This window comes from Microtus ochrogaster, chromosome 15 (genome assembly GCF_000317375.1).
Source record: "Microtus ochrogaster isolate Prairie Vole_2 chromosome 15, MicOch1.0, whole genome shotgun sequence".
Lineage (NCBI taxonomy): Eukaryota > Metazoa > Chordata > Mammalia > Rodentia > Cricetidae > Microtus > Microtus ochrogaster.
Genome location: NC_022017.1, coordinates 29,343,697 through 29,359,039, shown reverse-complemented (window position 1 = coordinate 29,359,039; position 15,343 = coordinate 29,343,697).

Here is a 15,343-nt window from a genome sequence, read left to right as displayed (position 1 = left end):
AATACATGGGATCCCTAAAATGTATCAGGACTTAATTTTCCAACCCACCCATTTTTATTCCCTATCAGAAGTAAACGTGAGTTTAGTCTTTATGGGAAGAACCAACTATACCTGGCTTTGGGATATATATGCCCAGTAGAAGGAGCAGTCTCAGATACTATGGGAAAGGGTGTTGGAAAAGGAGGCCCCATTCCCATTTTCAGGCAAGAGATTGTGTAAAATAGCAGTTTTGGAGTTAGCCAGATACTCCTCAAAAGGTTGGGATGAGGTTAGAACTTGAGCCAGGGGAGAAAGATAATATGGAGTATCCTGCTCCCATATCTACAAAGAAGTTGACCATGTTCTGTCCTGCATATAGGGTCTCCTGGGACTCCACAAGTTGCTCTGATATGATGAGAGCCTGTAGAGGATTACCTTGGTACCTGCCAATGTTCAAATGAGAGATGTGCTGTTGGGCTTTTGAGGTTCTTGGGACAACTGGCTTCCCAGTGATTGTCTCTGCAATTAAAACAAGGTCTGGGCAAAGGTCAAGAACATTTCCCTTTGGGCCCTCCCCCTTTGGGGGTATCTCTCCCAGAAGTACCCCAGCTATCCACAGAGAAAACATTCCCCAGCAGAGCCTTGTGTGAGGACCCTTCCCTCCCTGGGTGAGTCTCATGATCACCAATCAGTCTGTCTTCCTTCTGCTTTGTTTCTGGGTCTAATTTGAAATAATGTGGAGCTTTGAAATGATTAGTGGAATTTTGGGTCACTTGGCTCAAGCTCCTGCCTGACTCAGCCACCAGTCTCTTCAGTTTTCTGTAGCTTTTTTAGGAAGATTGGGTCAGGAATCTGTCTCTCAGTAGAACCCCCTCTTTCAAAGGCCCTGGGACCATGCTAATGTGTTTCCTTGTTATCTCTTTATATTTCTGAAGAAACTAATAGGAGGTTCCACCTCCCTTTGCAGGCAGTAGCTGGGGTGGGGCGGGGTGGGGGGACGGGATGATGACAGAGTTAGTTGAAGGATCTTTTTCCTTTCCTCATCTCAGCATCTCCATCATGCAATAGATAATCACTTCCTACACCGGGCTTCCCCTGATCTAAAGAAGTCTAAGAGTACTCTCGTGCACCAGTGGGGTCATTGCCTTGTCAGTTACCTTCTCTGTTTCCCTCTGTTTCTCCCCTGGGGTCGACTGTGGCCTGGAATCAGCATGACATCCCTTTAAGTCATGAAGATGTTTAGTGGCTAGAAGGCCTAACGAAGCACCTGCTCTCTTTCCCCCAGTCTTTATTTCTGAAAGCACTAAGACAAGCTTAGGGCCTTCCACTCCCACTCCCGGTCTAGCGCATAAAGGGAGTATCCTTAGTACCTCAGGATGAGCCTCTGAGGGCCCCAAAGATGTGAAGGACAAATCTGTGAAGGAGGTGAGGCGGGATATAGTGGTTCAGGAGCATTTAGAAGAAGAGAAAGGGATGGAGGTAGGAGCCAGGGATGATATAGGGACGGTCCCTTGGCCTTTAAAGAGGACAGACTCATCCTAACATGATGACTCATAACATGTCTGACTGAAATCCCCCAGCAAGTGACAGTAAAACTAGGGTTCTCCTGGAGTGGTGTGCTGGTAGTTTTTTTGTCAACTTGACACCATCTAGAGTTCTTTAAAATGAGGGATCCTCAATTGAGAGTTCTCCCCCCAGACTGGCCTGAAGACAATTCTATGGCGCATTTTTTATTTATGATTGACAGATATGGGGGGATCTTGTTCACTGTGCGCAGTCCACCCATGGGCTGTTGGTCATGGGTACTATAAGAAAGCAGTCTAAACAAGCCAAGAGGTGTAAACTGATAAGCAACCCCCCTCCACAGCCTCTGCTTCAGCTCCTGCCTCCAGGTTCCTGTCCTGTCTGAGTTCCCGTTGTGACTCCCTCAGCACCTCAGTGTGATCTGGAAGTTGTAAACTGAAATAAATCCTTTCCTCTCCGGGTTGTTTATGGTCATGATGCCTTATCACAGCACTAAAAATCCTAATAAAACAGATGGCTACTTCTCATTATTCCCTGGGGAGCCTTGAAACCAGGCTCCTTAGCCAAAAAATAAATAAAAAAAAACTCCTTTGCTTGAGATTTGGGGGGATGTAGTGCTCCCCAGGAACAGCTAGGGCAGCCTAGTCTGTCCCCAGAAAAGGGCCAAGATAGGCAGTAGGTTTTCCACAGCTGCCCATGCATGGCTCTGCTCCGTTGTCTAACCGGCTCCTCTTTCTACCCGTGAGATTCCTGCCTGCAGGGCCCTGGTCCTTGGTCTGTCATAGTTTCTCAAATGTCTCTAATAGTACCAGCCCTCAAAACAAAAGATTTGCCATCTGATTTTTGGAGGGAGGGCTCCGTGAGGCAACAGAAGCCAATCACCCCTAAATTTATAAGAGTTTGACTGGAAAAAGAAATGTCAGTTTGGAAAAAGAAACGATATGCTAGCTAGTTTCTGTCAGCTGTCAGGCTAGAGTCATCTGAGAAGAGGGAGCCTGGATTGAGAAAATGTTTTCATTATATTGGCCGATAGGCAAGTCTGTGGGGTATGGTTAATGACTGATGTGGCAGGACCCAGCCTACTGTGAGCAGTGACAACTCTGGGCAAGTGGTCCTGGGTTATATGGAAAACTGAACTGAGCAAGCCACAGGAGCAAGCTGCAGGAGCAAGCCACAGAAGCAAGCCCTAAGCAATGCTTCTTCATGGCCTCTGCATTTCTGCCTTGACTTTCCTCATTGATGATCTGTTAAGCTGTAAAGATTAAATAAACCCTTTCCTCCTAAGTTGTCTTTGGTCTTGGTGTTTATCACAGCAATGGAAAGCAGGCTAGACCAGGTATGATAGCACACACCCAATACTCGAGGCAGAGGCAGGAGAGTCTCTGAGTCTGGGGCCAGCTTGGTCTACATTAGTTCCAGGACAGCCAGGGCTACACAGAAAGACTTGTCTCGAAAGAAAGAAAGAAAGAAAGAAAGAAAGAAAGAAAGAAAGAGGAAGGGGAAGGGAAGGGAAAGGAAAGGAAAGGAAGGGAAGGAGGGAGAGGAGGAGGGAAGAGAAAAGAAGAAGAAAGAAGAAGAGAAAAAGAAGAAAGCAAACTAGATAAAAGTCCTTATTCCTAGGGACCATCAGACAATATAGGGTCCCTGGCAAATGTAGTCAATATTTGCCAGAACACGATCGGCTACACTAGCGACACTATCCTCTTCAAGCCTTAATTCCTTGAGTAGTATGAAAAGGAGTAAGGCTGGTAAAGCAAGTGATGGCTGAGTAGACACAGCAATAGAAAGGAGGACAGCAGAATGGGGTGGTCAGGGAGGTCCAGACAGGGTACCAGGAGATGCTCAGCTCTCGTGGATCTTGCCCAGGAGATGCTCAGCTGAAGGGTGCGGATATCTCGTGGATCTTGCCAGGACAAACATGGCAATAAACATGTCACCCAAATGTTTCTGAGACAGCTCAGCTGGACAGTTTAGGGTTAGGATAAAAAGCTCTCCTGGGGTGGGAGGCAAACAAAGACTCTTGACTTAGGAGTGGCGGTATGACACTTGCCCTGGTTTAGATCTCTGTTTAGTTGTATGAGGTTAGAGCCTTGGTTCTCTGAAGAGCAGTTTCTTACTCTTTCTAGTCCCCAAAGAAAATGAGGGGGGAAGGCAGACGGGGAAGTCATCTCTATTAACCGACCAGAGGGTCCTGTCACTTTGTGAGGTTGCTTGGGGCACCAGATAATCACAGCCATCCCTGAATCCTGTTGCAATTTTCAGTCAGGTATATCAAACTTAAAGTCTTCAAATCCAAGTAAGGGATGGGGTGGGAGTGTGATCTTTGAATCCCTCACAAGCCTCCACAACTGTTACAAGGGGCCTGGGGTGAGGGGTTGACCATCTAGGGGTTCTGATGAGTTCATACTTTGAGATAAAGGGTTAGCAAAAGCCACAGACTGGAACTTGATAGTGGCCACCGCCTGGGTATCTAGCAGTCGGGAGGAGCCAAGGAATACCACAAAGCCACACCATGCCACAAGCCTCACACAGAGATTTACTGGGGAGAAGCATGGTAGGATGGCTACCTCTGAGCAGGAACAGAGGCAACAGGGGGCTGGAGGGGCGGGGCTTTATAGGGGGTTTGGAGTGTGCACAGTGAGTTAGTAGAAAGGGACAGGCCAGGGGCGGGATGATTTTCTGCTGGCCTGTTACCCTAAAGTGAGGAAGAGAGTGGCACCAGGAGAGACTAGCAGGGCTGCAGATGAGGAGCCTAGGAAAGCGGCAGCCATGGAGAAGGGAGAAGTACCAGAGCTGGGAGTCCACCAGGCGAGGCTACAGAATGCCAAGTCCCCCTCCCCTTCCCGATGTCCTCCCTGCATCCCACACCTTTCCTGACTCTCTCTCCCCTTCTTCCTCATTGGTCCCTCCCAGGCTCATTTCTTTCCATCAGGGGCTTTTTTTCTTCCAAATGGCAAAGTCCTTGTGGGGGGAAAAATGAACAGTTGGAGCAGGAAATCGTCATTCCTGGAAGGGACCAAGTCCCTGCTGTCCCCTGATCCTCCTTTAACCTGACAGATGAGGCTGGTGGAGGGTGACTCCGGAAGCAGGAAACACCTAACACTGCAATGCAATGGCCTCCGCACAGCTATCACCTGACCCTCCAGCATGTGCCTCAAGATACCGACAGGTAGAGAACTCTGGACTGTCCCCAGGGCTTCAGCTCAACTTACTGTCTGTCCATCCAGGCCTGGTCCTATGCCTGTTCCTCATTTCTATGGCCCTGAACCTCTGCAGCTCTGCAGGGCCTGCTCTTGCCCCTTGGCTCTGAGCTCTCAGTAGCTCCACCTGGGTCCCTAACATCTTTCCTAACCCACCAGAGACACTGTGAAGAACCAGCCTGTCTCCATCTTAGGCTTAAAGGCCACCTTATAGTAAAGACAAGCTAGATTCAATTCTGTTTATGATTAAACCTTTGTTTCTCAAGGGTTGGGCTATGCCCCACCTGTAACCTTAACTATGAATGTTTCTAAACTGCCTTTCCTGGAAAGGAAATCATGTCTTTGTTTCAGAAAGCTAATAACTATCCTGCAACCCTACCTTTGTTTTAAAAGGGTTGTTCCAGTTACCTTTTTATGACCGCCTGTTGCTACAATCACCTTGCCATTAGATCTCTGCCTCAGGAGTTTGTTATGACTAGCTTGTTATATTTATGCTCTGCTCCTGTAATCCTACCTAGTTTGCCTGCCAGATCTCCCATTTGGAAACTTCCCTACTCTTGAACTATAAAAATCTTGTCTTCCACATCCAAGGCTGACCTCTCAAACCAGCTCCTTTAGGGGGAGGCAGTACATGGATAAACACGCTTGCTTTAATTAATTGCTTGCTTTAACTCATTTGGCCATGATGATTATTTGGGTTGGTGGTCTTTCTCCTTCCATCTTTGAGACTTACAACTGCTCCTCCATCAGCTGTCTTCCTCTGCTTCCAGTAAGGCCTCTCTAAACTCCTTAAGTCTTGCTACTGGCTTTTAAAAGCTTTGCTGGCATTTGTTGTCAAGAATGTGTGTGTGTGTGTGTGTGTGTGTGTGTGTGTTTCACTGTGTGATGTGTTACCTGAGAGTTAATATTAATAATCAATGGGAATAAAGAACCTATTTGCCTCCACCAGCCATCAAAGGAAATCAGGACCACTTGGCAAATTGCAGCCAGCGAAACAAACAGAAGCTGCAAATTAGTGTTAGTCAATACATTCTGCTTTGTGGACCGATATAAATGCGTCTGTGTATGTTTCTGTGAGTACAGGTTTCTGACAGAGACTGTGGGGCACTCATTCTGCCTGGAGCTCCTTAGTACACATGACCTCCAGGGAGCCTAGGAGAGCAGCAGCCTGGGCTCCATCTCCTGAGGTCCACCTTTGTTAGGCCCAACCCTTGTATTGGGCAGGAAAACCAGTCTTCATAGCACCTGCCCCTACCTCCTGTTTCCTGTTGGCCTCCGGTGGAGGATGTGGGCGCTGCCCTGGTCAGCACCGTGGACAGAGGCTGCACTGTGAGTCACCACCATGACTAGCATTTTCTGTTAGCGTGTGTGTGTGTGTGTGTGTGTGTGTGTGTGTGTGTGTGTGTGTGTGTGTGTGGTGGGGGGAGGTATGAGATGGGTGAAGTTCACTTTACTTGTTTATTTTATCTTACCTAGTATGTGCAAAATATCTTACCATGTATCCATGTATGAAGCATTTAATACATTGACCAGATGAGTCCTGTGGCCAGTGAGAGCTGAAAAGAACATCTGTCTGGGATGCCTGCTGGTTCTCTTGACTTAACTGCCCTGGGGCTCTGTCTGAGGGGGAGATTGAGCTTGGCCCTGGGAACCTGGCTTGGCCCTGGGAACCTGGTCTGGTGAGACTCAGGACCCCAAATAGAAGGAACCTTCCTCCACCCTGTATCTCCTAGAGCCTTTCACTGGCTAAGCTGGGGGAGGGGAGGAGGCTCTCCTTCCGCCCACGCAGCTCTTTGGGACTCCAGGCACGGAGCTCCCCAGTTCCCTGTGGGTGGAAGCAGTGACAGGCGTAGGCTGCTGCTAGCAGGAGAATCGCTCCTGGCTATACACAGAGCCATACCACTGCCACCTACAGAGCTGGTGATGCTGGCTGTCCAGGTCCCTTACACTCACCTATAGGTGGCCACAGACTGTAGAGGGGGAGAGAAGAGGGGACAAGAGCAAACACATTGTGAAATGGGGAACACAAGTCAGGGGGAAGGGAACATCATTTTGCAGATTCACAGGAGCTACCCTCGTGTCCCCAAGCAAGGTCGTGTACACTGCCTGCAGCTCTGCTGGTCCATTGCTGAGGAAGCCAAGGATGGTAGAGTAAGGAGGAGGGGATCGGAAGAGTTCAAGGAAGGTCTAAGGGCAGACAGTGTGAAGGAAGCGGAGGTTTTTGTGACCAGGACCCATGATAGTGAGGATGGACCGAGAAGAAAGGTGAGGTGTTGTATCCTGGTTGGGGCATTGCATGTATGACAAGAGATGGTTTCTAGCCCCCTCCTTCCCCTTCACCCCCACGACATGATTCTAATCTCCCAGGCACCTTTCTTCAACCCACAGGCCCCAATCTATGTATAAATGCCCACACAGGCACACGTCTGCTGGGTCTGAGACCTATCCATCAGGGATGCTGTGGTTACCCTAGCTTGGTTTCCATAGCAATGTCTAGAGGGTGGGGGAGGGGCAGAGGTGGAAACACGAAGGAGAAGGTAAATAAAGAGCAACAGCTTCAAAACTGAGCAGCTGGGAGCAGCCAAGAGATCAGCTCCCTTCGCTAAGGCTGGAGTCCAGTGAGCAGCTCTGTCCTTGCTGTTTCCAGCGTATGGTAGGCTCACACGCTTCTCTTGAAGACCCAGGCTCAGGTCCAGGGCACATCACCAGTCTCTGACATCCTAGATTGCCCTCGAGCTCACTCTGAATGGTGGTGGCCTTGCTGTTCAGTGTGTGAAGATCAGGCACAACCAGCACTTGCTAACACCTCCCTATGGCAGTTCCCAGAGCACTGTCCTTATACCTGATGACACCTGTATGTCAGCCCAGCGGCAGCCACAGGAACTGACACCATCATGGCTTTATTGACAGGTAAGGGGACACGGAGAGGCACTGTGGCGACAGTGAGGAGGGGGAAGGGCCTGCTTTATTCTACTGAGGCTGAGGCAGAAATAATCCTTGTCTCACAGTTCTATGGGCCATAGCTTATGCATGGGGTGTCACAGCTGTTTCTCAGAATGTGCTGCCGAGAGCCTTGGACAGGCTCTGTGGCTACCACATCTCAGGGCTCTTGACATATCCCTGGTCTCTGATGCCAGCCACAGCAAGGAGTCCTTGCTGAATCGTTCTGCCATTGTTCTGCCATCCTCTCAGCTCTCCCTCTGTCTTCCTCTGGTACTCCCTGACGTCTCGTGATGACACTAGACCCATCTTCATCTCAAGCCCCACCACAAGGCTGCTGTCTTCTGATCCATGCTGGGTAATCTCACATGAAGGGGCCAGTCTGCCCACCATAAGATGAAAGTGGAGAAAGAGCAGCGTCACAGTGGCAAGGTCATGTATAGCAGGTAACCGTGGCCACAGGTTTGATGGGTTGATCTGGTCCTCAGTAGGGAGGTAGGTTAAGGTCAGCACCTCGCTGCCTCATGGCTGTGACAATGAGGGCTTGCCTGGGGCACAGCAAGGCCTCCTGAAGGAAGGAGATACTCCAATTCTTGCAGTGGACAGAGGGTTGGAGAGCAGGCAGGGGAGAGGTCGGCAGAGCAAGGCATTTCTGAAAAAGGCTTCTGGGGTCCCGACCCAAGACTTCAGGTACCAAAGGAAGAAGCATTCCAGCTGCCACCCAGAGGAGAGCAATCAGAAATAGGTTCCAGAAAAGTGGGGGGGGAGATGTCTATGGCCCAACAACCTCACCAGGCAGACTTGAGGGGTGGTCTCATGGCCCAGAGCAGGAACTAGAGCCATGGGTGGGACCTGGCCTCAGGGGAATTGCTTCCCTTTTCTGGCTGAGATGCTGACTTCACCCCAAGCCCTCTTCCTGCACATGCCCAAGGGAAGTACACACAATACCCAGTCCACACCCCGTCTGCTTTTACAGGGAAGCCCTATGCAGCAAGGGGTTCACCTGAGGGGTCTGGAGAGAGTAGATTCCCGTGAGAGTGTGTTCCAGATTCTGGGTGTAGTGGGAGCCACAGACTCCTTACCGTGAGTGTGACTCCAAGACATGCCAAGGTCTGGGTAAACCACCAGCTTCTTATTTCATCCCAGAGTCAGCGTTTGGCTCCCAGAGGCCAAGTCTATTTCCAGGGCTCTGGAGAGAAAATGGAGCCACCTTCCAAAGCCTCCAACCTCCCTTGCCAGGAAGTGTCAGGGCCTCTTGAGAGGTTCTGCTGGCCTATGTCAAGTGCAGACATTGTGGAGTGGACAGAACAGAGCCTCTGGGAGGAGGGAGAAGATAAAAATGGAAGAGGCTTTTGACCACTGTCACTGTCCCTGACTCTGGCTCACAAGGGCACCATCCCTTCGTCCCCAGTCGCCCTGAGCATTAAGAGACAACTGGCATCTTCCAGAGGGACTGGACCAGGTGCCAGGGCCAAGCAGACGAGATAATTACGGGGGCTAACAGAGACTAAAAATAGCCTCCTTCACAGCCGTGCTCCTGGCAGGGAAGATGCCAGACTGTCAACAGCCTCAGCCTGGTCTCTGAGTTCTGGAGGAAGGGTCACCTGTACATGGGACCCAGTCCACTGGGAGCTGTTGGCCAGGGAGGGGGTCCATCTTGAGGCTGGTGCACAGGGGATCTGTCCTCATGGAACAACAGACAAGGGCCAAGATAGAGGGGGTACCCATGGCACAGCCCAGAGACCTGGTGAGGCAGCATATGCCCATGGAGAGGTGTAAGGGCATGGCTCCCGAAGGTGTGCAGGAGTCTACATACAGAGATCTCCCAAAATCCCTGCCTGGCCCTGCCTCCATACTGAAGAAGTTTCTGAGTCATCCTAGCAGGGACATACTCCTTTGAGGAAGAGGGTCACATCCTCTTCAGGCGGCTGCTATCCTTGGGCGATAGTTGCCAGGCAGGACTTTGTCTCTCTTGGTACTCTCTCAGCCCACCAGTGTCCTATCACATTTTGCACAGGGCTAGGCTCCAATGTGGGCTTGGAGAGAGACACAGAACCAGCTTCACCTGCCACTTGCCCTGCCTTCCCAGGGCTGTGCCTCTGGAAAGGGAATAGGTCAGAGAAAGAGCACGCTGTTGGTGAGACACTGGGTGGACAGGGATACTCACCCTAAAGCTGCTGGTGAGAGTCAGGCAGGATCGGGGAGTGAGATGAGCCTTCGGGGAATGAGGGCTGGAGAGGCTCTAGCCAGCCTGAGCACGGCAAACACAGTTCTGGCAGGACTTGCCCTTCTTCCCCATTCCCTCTACCTTCCCCTAAACCATTAGATTTCATTCCCAAAGCTAACCACCAAGGTCTTAGTTTGGCCACTTCCTCTTCCTGAAACTGACTACCAAGGTCATTATCAAAATATTGAAGTCCAGCAATCAAAAGCCCCCTTTGGCTCACCTAATTAACATGCCTAATTAAAATTAAGCACCTCATCCTAACACAGGGTTTCCCCCTTTATAAATGTCATTGACCTATTCACCATGCCTGTCTCCTCTCTATCCAGAGTCACCCCCAAACCTCTGAGATAAATACACCTCCCCCCTTTTCCATGTTCCCTTTCCCTTCTCCCTTGCCCTCTGAATCCTGTCTTTGTCTCTTATTCCCTGCTCTTTGTCCCTCTGGGGCAAGTAGATCTCCTTTGTGCTGAGAACTTGGTCTTGGGATTCCTGAGCCGATGCCATTCCTTACAGGGATGACATTTACTCAACCTGTGTGAGGGCAGAGAGCCTGGGAGGATGGGGAGGGGCTAGGGAAAGAAGGTGGGGAGGTAGAAAAAACAGGAGAGAAATAGGGGGTGACAGAGCCAGGGAAAGAAACACAAAGAGAAGGAGAAAGGCAGGAGTAGAGGCAGAGACAAGCAAGACAGCAAGATAAAGAGAGAGACAGAGAGACAAAGACAGCAATGGGAGACAGATAAGGAATCAGAAATGGAGACAGATGCGGGCAGAGAGAGATGGGAGACAAAAGATGGAGGTGCACAGAGAGACAGGAGAGAGAGGAGGAATAGAGGGGACACTGGAGATGTGTGACAGTGAGAACCAGACTGGTCCCCGATCCTCTATCCAAGTCTCTCTGCTGGCTGGACCCTGGGGTAGGATGAGGAAAGACAGACACAAGGAGACTGTGTGCTTCAGCTGATGACTCCTGTTTGCCTTGGGACTCACAGGCAGATTAACTGACATTCATGCTGAGAGGTCTTTTCTGCCTAGAGGACAGTGTTGTGTCTGAGTGTCCCGTAGAGCTCTGCATCTGGTGCGATTCAGCACTGTTGACTGAGTTTCTGTCCTGCCCGGTTCCTACAGTTGTTAAGTCCCAAAGAAATCACACAAAGGTCTACATTAACTATAAATGGATTGGCCCATTAGCTCAAGCTTCTTATTAACTCTTATAACTTATATTAGCCCATTATTCTTGTCTATGTTAGCCACATGTCTCGGTACCTTATTCGGCGAGGCAGTTACATCTTGCTTGCTCTGTAGCCGGGTCAAGACTGATGACAAAGCTTTCCTCTTTCCAGAATTCTCCTGTTCTCATTTCCCACCTCTACTTCCTGTCTGGTTGTCCCACCTATACTACCTGCCTGGCTACTGACCAATCAGCGTTTTATTTAAAATATAATGGACAGAATACAGACCGTTGTCCCACAGCACAGCTCAGACGGGAGTGTGGGCACTGAGGAGTGCCTGAGAAGTGCCTGGTAAGAGGTCAGGGTGACTGCCAGGTCTTGGTCTTGAGGTCCTTTATAACCCAAGGCGAAGGGTTTCATCCTCTGTGGTTGCCAAGCTCATGTACTGTGTTTCAGATAAGATCCTGTGTCACCTGCACAGGTATAATTCTTTTAGGGGCATAAATAGTCGACCCGTTTGTATTTCCTAACATGCTAGCAGATAGAGGCCATTTACTGTTCAGCAAGATGTGGTACCAGCCCTGAAAATGGAGGAACTCAAGTCTAAAGCTCACTTCATGAAGACAGTATTCTGAGCAAGGAACAGTGTGAAGCCACTGTTCTTAACCGAATGAGTAACCCAAGCAGGCGGCAGAGACGGAAATACTAGATCTGTGACTATGGATCATCAGGCAGAGTGGGGAGGCCTAGGAACCAGCTATGGAGCTCTCTCAAGAGTTAGCGTTTGGAGAAAGCAAGCCCCACTATGCAGAATGGGTGCCTATGATGGTGTAGTCCAGCCAGCTTCTAGAGCAGCCATGATACGTCTGTTAATACTCAGGCCAGGCTCTCCCTATTAAGGTGTCATTAGGTTGAGCATTAGGGTTTCCTGTGGTGGTCTAGGCAGGGGTCATTCTGGAGCAGGCCCAGAAGGGCTGCTGGTTTGGACTTTATGGGATGGGAGGGACAAGAACTTTGAGGGAGGAGCTGAGGAAGGACAGACAGGAGGATGCCCTGTTGACTCCTTACCTCTCTTTGGTCTCAATTTCTCCACACACATAAGAAGTGGGCATTTCAGCTCTGAGGTCACTCCAGACAGAAATGGGGCTTCTGGACAGAGGATTGTGTCCTGTGCCTGTTTTTCCCATACGGGAGCCCCCATACCCAAGTGGGTGTTGGCCTCCTTCTCAGAGGAAACAGGCTAATGTATGCCGCCCAGTGCCTTCAAAACTAGGGCACAAGCTAGAAGTGCTGGCAGGCGTGGGAGAACCCCTCCAGAGGAGGCAGAGGAAAACCGGAAGAGAGGAGGCACCTGAAAATCCTCCTCTCTTCCTGTGGGAATGAGAGGTCAGAGGAAGAAGGAGTAACCTGTCAGAAGTAGAAGGAAGGTGGCTAGAAGCAGGGGTCATGAGTGGCCCATGGATGGGCTCCATAGGTGCTGGAGTCAGTCAAGGGTCAGTGGGCTACCTTTGGTCTATCTGAACAGTCCTCTGACCCTCAGTAGAACCATCGCAAACTCAGCCCCTGCCTCTTGTCTGGCCTCCACACAGCAAGAAAGTCAAGTTTACAAGAACAAAACACAGGAAAGATGCTGAGCTTGGCAGGTGGGGCCAGATCATGAGGTTTCAGAAGCAGGGACCCAATAAGCTTGTCATTCTCAATGTGTCTTAGACCTGACATCACAAGCAGGACTGCAGCTGGCTACACTGCTGTTTGAGTAAGACCTGTCCCCGGCCTCCTGTGGACATACTGTCTGTGACACTTCCCAAGACACTGTCTGCCACACCCCTAATGGTGGCAGGCCTGTGGTCCTGCTCTGGGTTCCAGTCACAGGCCAGGACAGGAACACAGTACAACAGGAAGATACTCCCTCCTATTCTTTGGCTCTCCTATTCTTACCCTGTGTCAGGGGATCCAGCTTTAGCCCCTCATGGAAGGGGAAAGAAAGAAAGTCATATGGACAGACAACCCCAGGTTTGGCTAGTTTTGGCCATCTGTTTTCTCAACAAATCTTTTCCATTCACCTTACAAACCCAGGGCAAATGGAACATACCCAGACCGGGAAATAAGTCTGCCTGTAAAAACTCAGAGGAAGAAATAGGTGTGGTGTGTGTGTGTGTGTCTGTGTGGTGGAGTGACATAGGACCCTACTGTCTGTTGATTCTGTGTCCAGGTGACTGGTGATGGAGCCTCTTCCTCCATGGTGACCAGTGGGTTTCCTGAAGCCTGGGGGTGGCTGGTCACAGTAGCACAGCTGCTAATCCTCCTCCACTGGCTGGTGGCAGTTTGTCATGAACAGCCAGGGTTGGTCTCCGAGTATCCCTTGGCTCAGCTTGAAGGGCACACAGCCAGTCTGAGGTAGGGTTGTCGGTGGGTGTCCTTCTGCTTCTTGTCCCTGTCCCTGCCCCCCAGTCACCAGCAATGCCCTGGGTTCCCTGAGCCTTGTGGAATGAACCACACTGACAGGTCCCTCCCATTGGCACCTCACTGCACTTTCTGCCCTGGGCTCAGAGAATAGGAACGCATGCTGGGCCCTGGCAGGGTAGGTTGAGAGGCCCCAGCAGAGGACGGACTGGGGACAGAAGGAACGGATGCTCCAGACAAATCCCTCAGCCTGAAGGCCAAGCCCTCCTCACTTTTTCCTCTCCCTCTCCCATTCTCAGGCTACTTGGCCCTCCCTTCTTTCCTCTCCTCCCCACCTCATCCCCAGGGCACCCACTCATATACCTAGGGCCACCCATCTTGAACTAATCCCCCAGATCACCCATACCCACTGAGAGATACCCCAAGACTCGGAGTGCCCTTGTAAAGGGTCGTGGGGACTGAGCCGAGCCACTGAAACTGATCCTCAAATGTGGTCTGTACCTCAAGGACAGGATGAAGGGCCTCTGGACTCTAGATTCCTTCTCCATTGGAGAGAAACACAGCAGGGTAGGAACCCAGGACTAAGTTGTAAGGGGTCTGATGTCCTTCTGACTCCTCCCTACCTGGGATTCAGCCGAGTCCTGGGAGGCTGGACTCATTCTACCCATGCCCAGAGGAGGTCCCTTTAACCCTCCGTGTCCATTTGAAAAGGTGGCCATCTCTCCCATACGCCTCATTATCTACAGAAGGCAGAGGCCCCGAACCTGCACCTCTGCTCTGCTGCTGTGAGTCCATGCTGTCACTCCCTGCCCGGCTCACTGGCTCACTAAAGCCAGCTTCTGACTTCTCACAATATCAAAAAAAAGGCCATGGCCTTGGGATATGACCAGAGTCCTGCCAAACTGGTTGTTCAGGATGAGCCCAAAGGATATCCTGGAGCCCCTATGACAGACCCAGCTCAGTTCCAAACCCGAGGCAAGCACAGCTCTCTCTGCCTCAGTTTCCTTGCTCTACTGTGAGAAGACTAAGCACTCCATGATACCCAGTGGGCTGGTACAGCCAGGGCTGGTGAAGCACACAGTGAGGGGGACAACAGGAAAGGAGAATGGGTCCAGCCCCTCTACCCCCTGTTACACCCCATGTGGGGCCTTTTGCCTGTTTCCTTGGGTACAGAAACATAGAACAGTGTCTCAAATTGCTTGTGTTTGGAAAGCCTGTCATTCACAGTGGCAGCTTATTAAAAGGAAAACTGTGGCTGGTCCCAGGTTCTCGAGAGCAGCAGTGTGGGAGCAAGAGAGCGGCCTTTCTCTGTGGTGGCATCCGCCTCTGCCTCTGCCACTTTCCCTGCCTCTTGTCAGCTCTTTCAGTGTTTAAAAGAATTAGGGGGAGAGAAGGGAAGAGGCGTCGTTTTATCTTCCCTGGCACTCGTGGCTCCTGCTGGCCCTGCCGAGGGTGACGACACTTCCTGGCAGCAGGTGGCTTCCTCCTTTCCGTCTGTAACCTGCCTCCCAGGCCTCTGCTCTGAGTCTGGCAGGCTCGATCCTCTCCTGGGCAGGTGCCATGTTCCTTCCAGGCCCCAGCAGGTGCAGCTCTTCCCAGGCTGGGCTGGGCTGGGCTGAGATAGGCTCATGTTGTTCCTGGCTAGCCTGGTTGGCCTGCTTGGGACTCCAAGAAGCAGAACCCCTAGTAGAGGGGACAGTGGACATCTGTAGGTGACCATGGCAGTTGTCATGATCTGTTGGGCCACTGGATCACTCAAGCACACCCAAATTCTGCAGTGCTTCAAAGGTGTCTCGCAGGTATAGTGAAAGTTCATAGTTGAGCTCAAGGGCTCAAGGTGTGTGTGGGGGGTGTGTGTGTGTGGTGTGTGTGTGTGTGTGTGGTGTGTGTGTGTGTGTGGT